Genomic DNA, 17448 nt, shown 5'->3' with positions numbered 1-17448 from the left:
GTGATGGAGGCGGACATGCAGTGCACTCTAGAGGAGAGCAAACACGTTGAAGACGCACACTTGGAGTCTGGGAGGGCTTGGTCGAGGCCCTCACACTGTCCGCGGCCTATGCCGTTTCTCTTCCACATCATGTGTTCATTTGCTTTGCAGTTTGTGAATTGTTTCTTTCTTATCAATCTCCAGTTTAAGTGGTATGTTGTCTACAAAGTTAGGATTTCAAAGAGTCTACAGTTTGTGGACAACATGCAATGTCCAAGTTAAGGTTTAAGAGTAGAGATGAGATAGAGGATGACTATATATCACCGATACCTGCTCAATGTCAAGGTTGTTGCCTTGAAGGGATATTGAAAGTGCAGTCATGCCCTTAATCGACTTTTGGTGTTAATGACAACACATACATAGGAAACTAATCCCATTTGTTGAGTGTATCTCAGGATGGCAAGTACTTTAGTAGATTGAGAATTATGTGCCAAGGTGGTCTGAGAAGATCGAGACTTATATGTCAAGAAGGCTCGGGATTGAGAAAAGATGATGTAGACTATCCTTTAAAATTACTATTCTTGAGTATAGGGATCCCGAACTATTAAGAGGGGATCACAGGTTTTGCGATGAATTTGCTCATACTACATCTCTACTTTTCTGCTCATACCACATCTTCACTACTCTGCTCTTATCTCAAAACAGATCCAATGCCTCGGACATCCGTGTCACGCCCAAAATGCGACCCTATCCTCAATTTGGCACGAGGGCCTCGTCAGGGATAGAAGTGCATCTTGTCGTGTCGCAAGAATGGATATCATAACAAGTACATGTACTAAACAGAAGAGATGTATAAAGAGTTTGGCTTACACTCGCCACAAGCTACATCAGAGTCACATCAGTACATTAGATAATCATCAAGAGTAAGAGCGGGGTCCGACTACGGACCAAAACAAACGAGAAAATGAAACGACGTCCATCCTTGCTATCCGAGGCTGCCGGCCTGGAACCCATCCTAGATCGATGAAGAAGAAGAAGCAACTCCAAATGAACAATCAACGCGCTCGCGTCAAGTAACCTTTACCTGTACCTGCAACTGGTGTTGTAGTAATCTGTGAGCCACAGGGGACTCAGCAATCTCATTTCCAAAGGTATCAAGACTAGCAAAGCTTAATGGGTGAGGCATGGTTAAGTGGTGAGGTTGTAGCAGCGGCTAAGCATATATTTGGTGGCTAAACTTACGAGTACAAGAAATAAGAGGGGGAAGATCTACGCATAACGGACGTGTCTACTGATGATCAAATGAATGATCCTGAACACCTACCTATGTCAGACATAACCCCACCGTGTCCTCGATCGGAGAAGGAACTCACGAAAGAGACAGTCACGGTTACGCACACAGTTGGCACATTTTTAATTAAGTTAACTTCAAGTTATCTAGAACCAGTGTTAAACAAAGTTTCCACGTTGCCACATAACCGCGGGCACGGCTTTCCGAAAATATTTAACCCTGCAGGGGTGCTCGAACTAGTCCATCACAAATTACCACAAGCCGCATAGAAATCCTCAATCACGAAGCTCGCGATCTCGTCTGATTCCCTAGTGGAAAACCTCAACTCTGAGATTACCCAAAGCATCACCGGAATCCCGATGCACAAGATATCTCGTCAAAGGTAAAACTAATCCAGCAAGGCCGCCCGACGTGTCGACGATCCCGATAGGAGTCGCGTACCTCGTTCTCAGGACACGACGGATGAGCGATGGTTACCACACCAAACGCCGAGTTGCCCCGGGTAGCGTTAATAAGCTGCTCTGTTTTGGACCAACACTCATGAGGAGCACTGGCCCGGGGGTTGATTAAAATAGTCCGCGGGTGCCGGCGGGTCCCTATGCAATTTTAGTAGGTGATTAGGCAAATGTAGTACCAATGTTGGGCCTTGCCAGACCAGCTTTAATCTAAAACGAATTATCAAGGGGGTCCCCATAACAACCCCGATCGTGTTAGGAGCGCTCAATCATGGAACATAACACCGGTAGCCGAAAACTAAGGGGCAAAGGTGGAACAAAACACCAGGCTAGAAAGGCCGAGCCTTCCACCTTTTACCAAGTATATAGGTGCATTAAATTAAATAGCATTTAATATGATGATATAACAAGGAACCCATGTTATCACATGGAAGCAACTGCACCTGCAACTAGCAACGCTAACAACATGGATAAGCAAGCGGTAACATAGCCAATCAGTGGTTTGCTAGGTCGAACAGGTTGAAGGTTATCATGGCATTGTTGAGAGGCTGGTATTTAACATGTGGTAGGCAACGAGACATAATCGATAGAAGCGATAAAACTAGCATGGCAATGATAGTAATGGTATCTGGGGAAATGGTCATCTTGCCTGAGATCCCGCTTGGAAGAAGAATGACTCCTGGAGCAGACAAACCGACATGGTCGAACGGATCCTCACTTCCGACACGCTTGCGGAACTCTATCGAGGCGAAGCAAACCGGAAACACAAATCAACACACGATATTCACCACACGATGCATAACACATATGATGCATGAACACCGGAATACATACAAGACACGGCAAGACAATTCACACAATCAAATACTACACATTAAGTGAAGTCCAATATGCAACGAGTTGCATATTGACGAAACTCTACATATGAATTATTTAGTTCACTCCCGGTTATTTACACGACATTATTAATGTTTTCAAACATGCAAGAGGTGAAGCGGAAATTAAACTACATATCTAGACATTTTAAATGAGGTCGGAAATGTCATGTAGCACCTCTGAAACGACCTCACAAGTTAATTTACAATTATGTCCAGATTTGAACTAATGCATTTAATTGGTTGTTAAACAGCAAAACAAATAGGTTCACGTGATTCTACGTGTCATTTCAAGCAACCTACACATAAAGAACATCTCCAACGGAGCTACGGATCAAAAGTTACAAGCATCGCAAGATATGATGGCATGAATGCAATATGTGTGCAACGATGCTACGAGCACTTCAAAACATACAAACAGCAAGATAAAATGAAACTACACGAGATTTTAAGCATGTTTCATGTAGGACACGATCAAATCGGAGCTACGGTTCAAAAACTACGAGCAAAACAAGAACTGACTACAATCTGCCAAAATCAGCCACATAGCACTTTCTACGCCCCACAACTACGGCTACACAACTCCGATAATCTCAAGCAAGGCATGGCACGGAAGAGGGCAAGAAACGCTACTACGAACAACTAACAACAACTAGCATGGCAGCAAGGAACACTAGGGAAAGAAGTCACAAAATGGCTTCCCACACACTATTTCAGACTTAGTGAAAATAACACCTCATGAAAGTGCAGTTTTCAGCCTGAAGGCATATTGACAGCAGCAAAACCATAAGCTACAGGGCTCCAAATGGCATGAAAATTTACAGCATGCTAGAGAGACACAAGGGGTACAACTAACTCCATTGGACCAATCTCAAAAGAGCTACAGATCACACGATGCAAGCAAGACAAGACAACAACAAAATATAACAGATTTCAGACTTAGAAATATTCCAGCTCCTCTAAAACAGCATTATTTCTAGCACTTGAGAGCAAGCAAACAACACCTAAACATGCATTTCTATTGCAACCAAAAATACCAGGGGCTAAACAAAACATCCAAGATCAACTCTCTAGTTGACAACTCCGTCAAACGACACACGAAATAAATCCTACAAATTAAACAAAAGGGCAACATAGCAAAATATCTCGCGAACTAACTTACTCAAATGCTAAAACTAATTGCACAGAAAAATCACATGGATTTTTCTACCCCGGAAACATATAAAATATGTGGGGTTTGCAACACAAAATAATGCCACACAAAATGCGAGACAATACCCTATACACGGGAAAATAAACTACCGGCAATTCCTACGCGCAAAAGTACGAGTGACCGCTCTAACATACACGGAAAAATAGCTCCTAAAACATAGGCATTTATACTACGGCATTCGAACTAACTGGACTTGCGCGAAAAATAAATACGGGACGTATCCTATTAAAACAACACGTTATTCTAGGCATACAACACGCTAAACGACGTCTAACAACTATGCAAGTTTTATAAACGGATTCTACGCGCAAAACTACTTGAAAAACATATGCTACATGTCGCGATCCGATTTACGGATTAAAAGATACGGGCATTAATATACGTATATTTACTGGAATCAACTAAAACGAAATAAAAACCTAAATTACTAAATGGGACGACAGGGGCAGCGCAAGACACTAAGGAGCGCACGCGGCGCTGGATAGGGGCGGGACTCACCTGGGGCCATGGGCCAGATCGGTGGAGAAGGCGACTCGGCCTTGCCTTGGGGGCGAAGGCGCGGCCAGGGACCTGGGCCGGCTCGGCGCTGGGCCACTGCGAAGGCTCCTGGCGCTGGCCTGGGACCTGGGCCGGTCGGGGCGCAGCAGGCCCACGCGGCCAGGGCGACGCTGAGCCGCTCGGGCGACGGTTGTCTCCTCCTACACGAGGAGCTCGCGATAGCAATGGCGGCGGCCATGCAGCGAGGCGGGGCGCCGGCTTGGGACGCGGGGAGGCACAGAGACCCCGACCCGGACCGGATCGGACCGGATCCGGCCGGCTACGGGCAGCGGAGCACGCGAGGGGCACCGGATCCATGGCGGCTGCGGCATTCGGGCTTCGGCCGGCGGCATGGAAGGCGGCAACGCCGGATCTGGCGGTGGCTGGTTCGAGGAGGTCGGCCGGCGGGCATCGGCCAGCACGGGGCGGCCACAGCCAGCGGCGGGCGGTGAGAGCACCGGCAGGGCTGGCGGCGCAGGCCGGGGAAGCCTCGGCAGGAGCTTGGGCAGCCATGGGGAGAGGGCGCGGCGGCCTCCCGGACAGAGAGAGAGAGGCGGCGGCGCGATGGGCTCGGCGGGCCGGTTGCGGGCTCGGCGGGCCCGGCGGCTGGTGGGTGGTGGGAGGAGAGAGTGAGTGGGGGCTAGGGTTAGCTGCGCACGGATTTCGAGGGAGAGAGAGAGGGGGTTGTCTAAAAAAATATGGTGGAGGGGTATTTATAGAGAAAAGAGGGTCTCGGTTAACCGGAATCGCGTTCCGGATCCAACCGCGGGGTCGGATTCGGACGATTTCGAACGCGGGTATGGGTACGCGGCCGTGTAGAGGGGATACCTGGAGACGAGAGGGAAAACGGGCGGCGCGACAATGAATTTTAAAACACCGACACACGTCCGATGGTAGACCGAAGACGGTGCCGCTACGGTCGACCGTTCGGGTACGAGACGAACTCCGATCGCGACGAAATTCGACAAGCGGTCTAGCGATAACTAATTCCGACCGCATGCCAAGTTTCACCCCGATCAGAGAAAGTTTTACGCACACTTTAAAAACAGGGTTTCGACGGTGCTGCGGGCGCGTGCGAGTGCGGTAGGGCTCAGAACGGACAACGACGAGAACCGGCAACTAACAACGGATGCAAGTTTGAAAACTGGCGGCAACGGAGATGTCGATGCAATGCTGATGATGCGCATGATGCGATGATGATGCGACAAGTATAAATAAACACACGACGAAAACGGAAAGAGAGGGGAATCTTCTGGAACGTCGGCATCGGGCTGTCACAATCCGGCCTCCTCCGGACGTCCGACCTGCTTCGGAAATCCGGAATCCTATACCAGAGAAATCACAGCCATATAACTCGGACTTCCGGCTCCCTCCGGACGTCCGAGGGCCGGTCGTCCGACCAGCTTCGGAAATCCGGAGCTTTGCACCAGAGAAACTTGAGCCATATAACTCGGACTTCCGGCTCCCTTCGGATGTCCGAGGGCCGGACCTCCGTCCGCTTTCGGAAATCCGGAATCTTGCACCAGAGAAGTTTGAGTCGAATAACTCGGACTTCCGGCTTTCTCCGGACGTCCGGTCCCTGTTGAACTACACAGTGGTTCCAGATATATTTGCATCCCTCGGACGACCGACCCCTGTCATACGCCCGACACCTTGTGGACGCCCGGACATCCGTGAACTGCCGGATGTCCGACCCGTGTATGACTTAAAGTGTCCCCAACGGCTGTTTTACTCTCCCACTATATATACCCCCTCCCACTTCGTGAGAGGGTGTCCAACACAGCTAGAACACTTACAAGAACACCTTTCTCCTCGTTCACTCTTGTCTACACCCAATCTTAGATCCCAAGAGCATTTGTGAGTCCCTTTGAGTGTTGTTCCAATCAAAAGATAGATCATCTCCTTCTCCTCCTCTCCACCAAAGTGATTTGTGATTTGAGCAAGTTTTGAGCAATCCCCGTGATCTTGTTACTCTTGGAGGTTGGAGACTCCTAGGCGGTAGGAGTCTTCGGAGAGGAATCAAACCATTGTGATTACCCCCGGAAAGTTTGTGAAGTGTTGGAAGCCACCTCAAGGCTTACCACTAGTGGCTGAGAAACGCCTTCGTGGAGTTATCTCAAAGGAAGAATAGGGTGAGCCTTCGTGGCATTGGTGTGCCTTCGTGGTAACACCCGCCCCTCTAACGGTGACGTAGCTTCTCTCCAAGGAAGTGAACATCGGGATACATCCTCGTATCTCTTGGAGTTTCGGTTATTCCTAACCCTAACTCTCTACTTGTGTTAATCCTTATTACGTACTTGCATTTGATCATTGTTTACCGGTTGCCTTACTTCTCTCTAAATAGCTTACTCCTTGTCATTGCAATTATTAGGCTCACGCTCATATTCCGCACCTTTGCCTAAAATTGCTAAGTGATTATTAAAATTTGGAACTGTACCTATTCACCCCCCCCCCTCTAGATCCATCTCGATCCTTTTCAATTGGTATCAGAGCCTCGTGCTCTATTCTTGTGGCTTAACCGCCCTAGAGCGAGATGGACGGGATTCCCACTACTGTAGGTCCAGTGGAGAGGGACGGGACTTCCACGGAAGTCTGGTCCTTCACCTCTGAGGACCTGGAACGGGCCCTTGCCAAGAAAAAAGAGGAGCATGATGCTTCTCTTGATGCCTTGGTCCAACTAAGACTGCCATCATTAACCACGGGGACAGCCATGTCCCCGAGGGCCTCAGGGCCACATGTGCACGGTTCTTCATTTGGCCAACCACCTCTGGAGAGGAACCCAACCAGTGTTCCATGGCTTTATGCTAGATCTCAAGTTGAGAAACCTAAGTACAATCCTGGAGGAAAACCTCCCTTACTTGATGACAATTCTGATTTTGCTTTGTGGAGAGTTGGTATGCAGGATCATCTTAGGTACGCCAATGATGAGATGTTGGACATCCTCGAGCATGGGTACAATCCTGTAGATCCAAGGTGCCTCACTCCCACAGAAACTTATGACAAGCATCTCAACGACACTGCGATCATGTGCATAAGAAAAGGAATGAATGACAAGCAACGGAGACCTTACATTCACATCACAAGTGCCAAGGAACTGTGGGATAGCATTATAAGGACCAAGACCGGTACCTCCACTCTTCGGCTTGCTCAATATGAAATTGCCGAGGGGCAATTACAGAATTTATGTATGGAAAAGGGTGAATATCCCAAGCAACTGCTAGAACGGCTCATGACTCTCGCCGTAGACATTGAGTCCCGTGACTGTGACAAGACGCAAGATGGTTTCAATCTGACCAAGAGATTTCTCGTGGACAAGTTACTTCATGCTCTTGCTCCATACCACCATCAAATGGTATGGGACATGAGGCAGCACCATGGGTTCAAAGAAATGACTCCAGATGACATCATATCCACTTTCCAATTATTTGAAGAGTCAAAGGCAAATGCAACAAAGCACCTTGCCATGCATGGCACTTCAACATCAAAGATCAATCTTGCTTTGAAAGCCAAGCATGAATGTGATGAAGAAGAAAGTGAAGAAGAAGAGGGTGATGATGATTGCGAAAATGGTGATGATGTTGACTCTGATGAAAGCCCATCTTATGAGGACATTGCTCTCTTTGTAAAGAAGTTCAGTGCAGGAAAGTTTAAGGGAAGATTCCCCAAGAAGAAAGTAAGGAAATGCTATAACTGTGAGGAAACCAACCACTTCTCCAATGACTGCCCTTATGAGAAGAGATAAGATAAACCAAGGTTTCCGAAGACCTTTGTAAAGAAGAAGTTGCCAAACCCTATGAACTCCAAGCTCAAGAGAACAGATGGAAGAGCAATGATTGCACAAGAAGAATCAGATCCAGAAGACGTTGGTGGGGTTGCCGGAGTAGCTCAGGATACACAAAACACCTTGAGGCTAGTCAACAAAAGTGGTGATGTTGTTCACTACAACTATATGAAAGACTACAAGGGCAACGCCCACAAGTGTTTGATGGCAAAGACTGCCATGGGAGATGAGGAAGACCAAAGCTCCCATGATAAGGTTAAGGTAACTCCACGGTTAAACTCCTTCAGTCTAGTTTCTACCTCACCTGATGAGTATCTTGATGCGGAAGATCACTATGAGGATAATGACTTAGATCATCCCATGTTTGCCGAAATAAACAAATTTATGCGCTCTCTTAAAGGAAAGAAGCTCACTATGTTTCGCATACTTATGGAAATTGTGAGTAAGCACACCAATACCATCAAGGAACTCGAAACCCTCGTCACTGAGGAGAAGGAAAGAAATGAAATCCTTGAGCAGAAAGTCCTGTATGAGGAAGCACAAAATGATGCATTATGCTCAAAAGTTGGTGAAAACCTTGATAAACATGCTAACGATCTTGCCTCCTTGAAAAAGGCTGAATCTGTGTGCAAAGAGTTATTAAATGATAAAAACCGACTAGTGAACTCTCATGCTTCTCTTTCTAAGGACTGTGAGCGTCTATCCTTGTCTCTCAAAGACAAGGAAGAGAAACTCACTGTTCTTACAAAGAGCTTTGAGGCACTCAAGGTTACTTATCTTGACACTCTAGCTAAGGCTTACTCCTCACCTATTAATAATGTTGATACCTGCACTACTAACTCTAGTAGTGAACTGTCATCTATCCTTGAGGAAAACTGTTCGCTAAAGGCACAGCTAGATAGAGGTCTCATGACATGTGCACAAGGACAAAAGACTCTTAATGAGATCTTAAGTCAACACAATGGAGGCTTTGCCAAGGAAGGGCTTGGGTTCAATCCAAGCACCGCCAAGAAAAGTGCATCTCCTCTCAAGTGTACCACTTCGCTTAAAGAAATATTTGTACGAGAGGGACACAAGGAGAAAGGTAAGGTTGTGAGTGGGTCGGCCACTAGGGGTTTGCCCACTCTCAACACGACAACTGAATTCATGCCTCCATCCTATGTACTTCGCAAATCAAAGGAAGGAGAGGTTTATGCTAAATTCGTTGGTCCCCGTAATGCATTCCGATTTTATGCTATTTGGGTCCCTAAGACTCTTGTAACTAATGTGAGAGGCCCCATGATGAAATGGGCACCTCAAACCAAGTCTTAATTCGTTACAGGTTGTTTTCTCCGGAGGAGCCAAATGGGTGATCGACAGTGGATGCACCAATCGTATGACCGGAGATAGTAACTTGCTCTATGACTTCATGCAAGCCATTCGACCATACATGAGCATTGTATTTGGTGGAGGGTCGAAAGGGCAGGTAATTGGGTTGGGCAAGGTGGCAATCACTAATGACATGTCTCTTGCAAATGTCATGCTTGTCCAATCTCTTCAATATCATTTACTTTCAGTTCGCCAATTGGCTTCCGTTGGTTATGACACATTATTCGGACTAACGGATGTGAAAGTCTTTAAGAGAGACACTCTCGAAGTGGCCTTCGTTGGAGAGTTGGATGGCAACCTTTACACGGTTGATTTCTCGAAAGAGAGCACCTTCCATACAACTTGTCTAATGGCCAAGGCCGACATGGGATGGTTGTGGCATCGCCGGCTCGCCCATGTCGGCATGAGAAATCTTCAAAATCTCTTAAACGGCAATCACATCCTTGGACTAACCAATGTATCTTTTAAGAAAGATCGTGTGTGCAGTGCATGCATAGCTGGGAAACAACATCAATCAAAACATCCACCCAAGAACATTGTATCCACTTCAAGGCCGTTAGAGCTCCTTCATGTGGATCTGTTTGGGCCTCCTTCATGGGCAAGTCTTGGAGGGAAAAAGTATGGCCTAGTCATTGTTGATGATTACTCAAGATACACATGGGTATTCTTTCTCAAGTCCAAGGACGAGACGAAGATCACCTTCATTGATTTTGCCAAACAAGTCCAGCGGAAGTTTCACGAGGACATCAAGGCAATAAGAAGTGATAATTGCTCCGAGTTCAAGAATAACACCCTAGAAGAATTTCTTAGTGATGAGGGAATTGAACATCAGTACTCCGCACCTTACACCCCTCAGCAAAATGGTGTAGCAGAGAGGAAGAACCGGACACTTGTGGAAATGGCAAGGTCCATGTTAGACGAATACAAGTCACCACATAGTTTTTGGGCTGAGGCTGTCAACACAGCATGTCATGCATCAAACCGACTCTTCCTTCGATCAATATTGGAGAAGACTCCATGTGAGCTCCTAACCGGGAACAAGCCCAATGTTAAGTACTTTCGTGTGTTTGGATGCAAGTGTTTCATCCTCAACAAACGGGAACGGTTAGGAAAATTTCAATCCAAAACAACTGAAGGGATTTTTGTTGGCTATGGATCAAACTCTCACGCCTACAGAGTCTACAACAAATCCACTGGATGTGTTATAGAAACCTGTGACGTGACGTTTGATGAATTTAACCACTCCCATGGGGAGCAAGTTGATCTAAGTGATGCAGGTGAAGAAGATTCCTCGCAAGATATCTTGAACATGGGTGTAGGTGCACTTCTTCCCATGGAACAAAGACCCCATGATGATGATGAAGATGATGAGAGTATTTCTCATCCTCAAGACAGTTCACTGCCCGTACCTCCACAAGATACTAGCACACATATCATGCGAGGTGTTGAGGAACAAGTGGGAGAACATGTCGCTCACCCTAATCACACTCAAGAACAAGTTGATCTTCAAGAGCTAGACCAAAGTATGGATATGCTTGATGATGAACCTCAACAGGTGCAACGCGAAGAGGAATATCTTCCACCGCACGTAAATGATCCATATGTTGAGGACGTTGATGATGGAAACGAAGTCGAACCTCGTGAAACCATGACCTCCATCATGCCACGTGTGCCGGTTGTGTTGATATTGATCAAATCCTCACCGGCGTGTCGGAAGGTAGAGTGACTCGTAAACAATTAACAAACTTTTGTGCTCACTTTTCGTTTGTCTCTAGTACTGTGCCACACAGGGTTCAGGATGCATTGTGTGACAATGACTGGCTCCTTGCTATGCAAGAAGAGTTAAACAGTTTTACACGCAACGAAGTATGGTCATTGGTAGAACGACCAACTGAGGAACACAATGTCATTGGAACTAAATGGATCTTCAAGAACAAGGAAGATGAGAATGGGACTGTCCTACGCAACAAGGCAAGGTTAGTAGCACAGGGGTACTCCCAAGTTGAAGGTTTGGACTTTGGTGAGACTTTCGCCCCTGTTGCTCGTCTTGAATCCATTCGCATTCTATTGGCCTATGCTGCTTTCAATGGTTTTACTTTGCATCAAATGGATGTGAAAAGTGCTTTTCTTAACGGTCCTATACAAGAATAGGTATATGTATCACAACCACCTGGGTTTGTTGACCCTCACCACAAAGACCATGTGTACAAACTTCACAAGGCTCTGTATGGCCTCAAACAAGCACCCCGTGCTTGGTACAATCATCTTAAGAAGTTCTTACTCGATGATGGCTTTGTGGTGGGGGTGGTCGATCCCACTCTTTTTACTAAGAGGGAAAATGGTGATTTGATCTTATGCCAAATCTATGTAGATGACATCATTTTTGGTTCTCCTAACATCCATTTATGCAAGAAGTTTGTGGCCTCCATGACCAGACCTTTGAGATGTCACTCAACACGGACTTGAAGTTCTTTCTTGGGTTTCAAATACAACAATTTCAAGAAGGAATTTTCTTGTCTCAAACTAAGTACCTCAAGGACATTCTTGAAAAAATTTGATATGACAAATGCTAAACCAATGAAGACACCCATGGCCACAGATGTCGTTCTAAATGAAGACACCGACGGTATTCCTTTTGACCCATCTACTTACCGCTCCATGATTGGTTCGTTACTTTATCTTTGCGCATCTAGACCGGACATCATGTTAAGTGTAGGCATATGTGCTAGATTTCAAGCTTCCCCTAGGGAAAGCCATCATACGGCGGTTAAGCATATTCTTAGATACCTTGTTCACACCCCAAAGTTAGGATTATGGTACCCTAAAGATGCAAAGTTCGATCTTATTGGGTACTCCGATGCGAATTGGGCCGGTGACAAAGTGGGACGGAAACCCACTTCCGACGCATGTCAGTTTCTTGGACGCTCCTTGGTAAGTTGGTCCTCGAAAAAGCAGAATTGTGTTTCTCTCTCCACGGCCGAGGCCGAATATATTGCAGCCGCAAGCTGTGCAACCCAACTGCTATGGATGAGGCAAACCCTAAAGGATTATGGTATCACATATCGACACGTGCCTCCTCTCTGTGATAATGAAAGTGCCATAAAGATCTTCGAGAACCCCATTGATCACCCTCGCACAAAACATATTGATATTAGGTATCATTTCTTGAGAGACCATGTGCAAAAGGGTGACATTGATATTACCCATGTGGGTACCGACATGCAGCTCACTGACATTTTCACCAAGCCACTTAGCGTAGCTAGGTTCTGTCAACTTAGGCGTGAACTTGGTATCTTGGAGCTTGATAACATAACTTGAAATCTTGTACACATACACACACTCACATTATGTTATTGTCTTGATGTGGGCATGCATTTAGGGGGAGTCACTAGGACTTATGTCATAATTCTGTGTTTTAATCCTACAAATATGCATAAATCACTACTGTCCACAAGTAGTATATGTAATTCTTGTAGGCAACTGTGTTCGTGTCCTTTGTGATAAACCATGTCAAATCATCTCATCATCCAAATCCCAGAATCTGCCTTTGCCTACTCCTCTCTCGGTCGTCCGACGTGTCTCGGACGTCCGGCGGCTCAACCCATTCCAGACGTCCGGCCCGTGTCGGTCGTCCGACGGCTAAATCCACTCCGGACGTCCCACACCTGTTTTTCCTCCGCGGGATTCGATCTCCTCCACGGGATCCATCTCCCACGCGCCTCCTTTTCTCCCAGCTGCCACCGCCGCCGTCGCCAGCACCAGGGGAGCTCGCCCACGCCGCCAACTCGGGGATCTGGCTGATCTCCTCCGCGGGATTCGATCTCATCCGCGAGATCCATCTCCCCTTCCTCTTCTCTCTCGATCTGCAGGTATCCCCTCGGTCCCCCTCGCGTTTGGTTCCCCTTTCTCCCAAGTTCATGTGTTCGTTCATATGGTTTGACCGTGACCGTTCCCCATTGGGTTTCCAACCGTGTAGGCCTTTGTTCATCATGCCCAAGATTAAGCACTCCGCCCGGAAGAACACTGCTGGCTCATCCGCTCGTGCCCCTACTGGCACGGGGTCGGATGACTCCGAAGGGCAACGTCGTCCCTTCAAACGGACCGCCCAGCGTCCTCCTGCTCAACAGCTCCCCTCGTCGTCTGATGGCTCTGACTTCGAGGATGAGCATGGAGCTGAGGACCGTGCTGAACAACCCGCCGTTCGGAAGTCTATGCCAAAACCTGGGACTCGCAGGCCCTCCTATATGCCACCACCTCCTCATGAACAACCCGAAGGTGAAGCTCGTCGCATCTCTCTTGAACCTCCTGCTACTTTAAGTCGTGAAGTCAAGAACTTCACCACGGTTGCTAAGTCTTCCTACCTCACTTTTCGCTGCGACGTTGACCAATTCTCTGTTGTACGTGACTCTATGGACTCACGTTTCCGCACAAACGTCCAGGCGGACATCTTTACTACGGTCATTGTTCCTAAGGGTCTCTCTGTCCATCACTTTATTGATCTTGAGCATATTCGCATGCACCCGGCGAAATACCCGGGTGCCATTGAGCTCATTGAGTCATCGGGGCTTGCTGCCCCTTTGCTTTTCGGTGCGATTTTAACGCTGCTGCTATTCACCAATTTTATGCCACATGTTTCTTTGGCCCAAACAACACTGTTAGCTGGATGACCTCTGACGTTCAGTTCACAGCCTCTTATGATGAGTTTGTTGCCGCACTCGGTTTCCCCGACTCTGGCTTCAAAATCCATAAGAATGATCCTAACCTTGCACATAAGCCAATTGAGGCGTGTGGGTTTCTTCTCAAACCACTCCGTGAACTTGATGCAGATGAACGGATGAAGGATCTTAACCAAGTATCCATCTGGCGCTCTCCCTACTTTATCATCTTTCAGTGTCTTATCCGCACCATCTATCCCAAGATGGGTGATAAGGGATCCTGCAGTGGCTACTGTATTGACATCATGTCACATTTGTACGAGAACCCCAAGCGCAAAATTAATGTGCCTCACTTTCTATGGCATGAGATTCGGCTCGCTAGTTTTCAATACAAGCGAGCCTTCCCTCATGCCCCCTTCATCCCGGCTTTTATTAACCGTGTTGCTGAATTCACTGTTGATGTCACTCACACGCATCACAAGTGGGTCATTCCCGCTCACATGGCGGATAACTATGCTCCCAAGAAAACCCCACCATCCACCTCCACTCGCCGCACTGCTGCCCGAACAGCAACCCCTTCATCCAGCTCAGCTCCTCTCGGTCGCTTTGCCAAATTCATTGGCAAGGCACATTCTGCTATGATGAAGGCCTTCTCTTTCCAGTGCGGTCAAACCCATGATGTGGTGTCTCGTCTCGTCTCCTCCAAGAATGCCCTCAAGGCTCGTCTGAGAGACTCGGGCGCTCTTGATGTGAGTGACGATGAGGCCCTTCCTGCTCCTCCTCCTTCTGACTTTGGCTTCCCCTCTGGTCCTGAGTGGGCTGATTTTCTTGACGAGGCTGGTGGCAGTGGCTTACCTGATGACGAGGATGATGATGATGATGATGCCGAGGATCTCTGAGCATGTTTGATGCTGTTGGTGCCTCCCTTTTTGGTACTTGGTGCCAAAGGGGGAGTAATGTATCCTAGTTTTAGTCTTTGGAGATTTAGTCTCAATTTGCATGTTTGTGTAATGTAATGGATAAACGACTGTGATGCACTATGTATGGCTACCTATGGATGTCGTGATTGCTATGGATTACTATGATATCATCGTATGCTATTATGTTTGCTCCACTACTTCATATGATGATCCATTATCTTTACTAAGTCACATGATATTTTCGATACTCACATTAAAGGGGAGCTCCGATATTTTACCATGCACATACTAAGGGGAGCTCCGTACTAAACCTCTCCAAAGCTATAATGTATGTTAAATCTTTTGAGACCTATGTATATGTTGTCATCAACTACCAAAAAGGGGGAGACTGAAAGTGCAGTCATGCCCTTAATCGACTTTTGGTGTTAATGACAACACATACATAGGAAACTAATCCTATTTATTGAGTGTATCTCAGGATGGCAAGTACTTTAGTAGATTGAGAATTATGTGCCAAGGTGGTCTGAGAAGATCGGGACTTATATGTCAAGAAGGCTCGGGATTGAGAAAAGATGATGTAGACTATTCTTTAAATTTACTATTCTTGAGTATAGGGATCCCGCACTATTAAGAGGGGATCACAGGTTTTGCGATGAATTTGCTCATACTACATCTCTACTTTTCTGCTCATACCACATCTTCACTACTCTGGTCTTATCTCAAAATAGATCCAATGCCTCGGACATCCGGCCTCCTCCGGACGTCCGACCTGCTTCGGAAATCCGGAATCCTATACCAGAGAAATCAGAGCCATATAACTCGGACTTCCGGCTCCCTCCGGACGTCCGAGGGCCGGTCGTCCGACCAGCTTCGGAAATCCGGAGCTTTGCACCAGAGAAACTTGAGCCATATAACTCGGACTTCCGGCTCCCTCCGGACGTCCGAGGGACGGACCTCCGTCCGCTTTCGGAAATCTGGAATCTTGCACCAGAGAAGTTTGAGTCGAATAACTCGGACTTATGGCTTTCTCCGGACGTCCGGTCCCTGTTCAACTACACAGTGGTTCCAGATATATTTACATCCCTCGGACGACCGACCCCTGTCAGACGTCCGACACCTTGTGGACGCCCAGACATCCGTGAACTGCCGGATGTCCGACCCCTGTATGACTTAAAGTGTCCCCAACGGCTGTTTTACTCTCCCACTATATATACCCCCTCCCACTTCGTGAGAGGGTGTCCAACACAGCTAGAACACTTACAAGAACACCTTTCTCCTCGCTCACTCTTGTCTACACCCAATCTTAGATCCCAATAGCATTTGTGAGTCCCTTTGAGTGTTGTTCCAATCAAAAGATAGACCGTCTCCTTCTCCTCTCCACCAAAGTGATTTGTGATTTGAGCAAGTTTTGAGCAATCCCCGTGATCTTGTTACTCTTGGAGGTTGGAGACTCCTAGGCGGTAGGAGTCTTCGGAGAGGAATCAAACCATTGTGATTAGCCCCAGAAAGTTTGTGAAGTGTTGGAAGCCACCTCAAGGCTTACCACTAGTGGCTGAGAAACGCCTTCGTGGAGTTATCTCAAAGGGAGAATAGGGTGAGCCTTCGTGGCATTGGTGTGCCTTCGTGGTAACATCCGCCCCTCTAACGGTGGCGTAGCTTCTCTCCAAGGAAGTGAACATCGGGATACATCCTCGTATCTCTTGAAGTTTCGGTTATTCCTAACCCTAACTCTCTACTTGTGTTAATCCTTATTACGTACTTGCATTTGATCATTGTTTACCGGTTGCCTTACTTCTCTCTAAATAGCTTACTCCTTGTCATTGCAATTATTAGGCTCACGCTCATATTCCGCACCTTTGCCTAAAATTGCTAAGTAATTATTAAAATTTGGAACTGTACCTATTCACCCCCCTAGGTCCATCTCGATCCTTTTCAGTTGTGCATGAGGAACTTTATCATCATTATGGTAGTTTGACGTGATTGTAGCGTTGTTTTATTGATATGGTTGATGTAATCGTATGTAAGGTGTAGTTGATAAGCTCATCACATAGGATATAAGATAAATTGATTTTGCTGTATGTATGCAATCAATCATCCCATAGTATAAATGCATCTATAGCAGACCCGTAAAAACCGACCCTTAAAAACACGTACAAGAGGCACTCTAAACCATTTTTACGGTGCAAAATTGCCCCAGACAGAACATACCCCGTAAATAAAACTGTATCCAACTATAACCCTTTTTTTCTTTTTCTTTTCTTTTCTCCCTCCATCCCGGCGAGTCCGTCTTCGGCCACGGCGTGCTTCACCCCTACTGCCCGGGCTTGCCCTGGCGCCGCACTCCTCGCCCCCACCTCATCCTGGCGTCCCCCCG

The sequence above is a fragment of the Hordeum vulgare genome, chromosome 3H, assembly GCF_904849725.1.
Source record: "Hordeum vulgare subsp. vulgare chromosome 3H, MorexV3_pseudomolecules_assembly, whole genome shotgun sequence".
Lineage (NCBI taxonomy): Eukaryota > Viridiplantae > Streptophyta > Magnoliopsida > Poales > Poaceae > Hordeum > Hordeum vulgare.
This window is presented reverse-complemented; position numbering follows the sequence as displayed.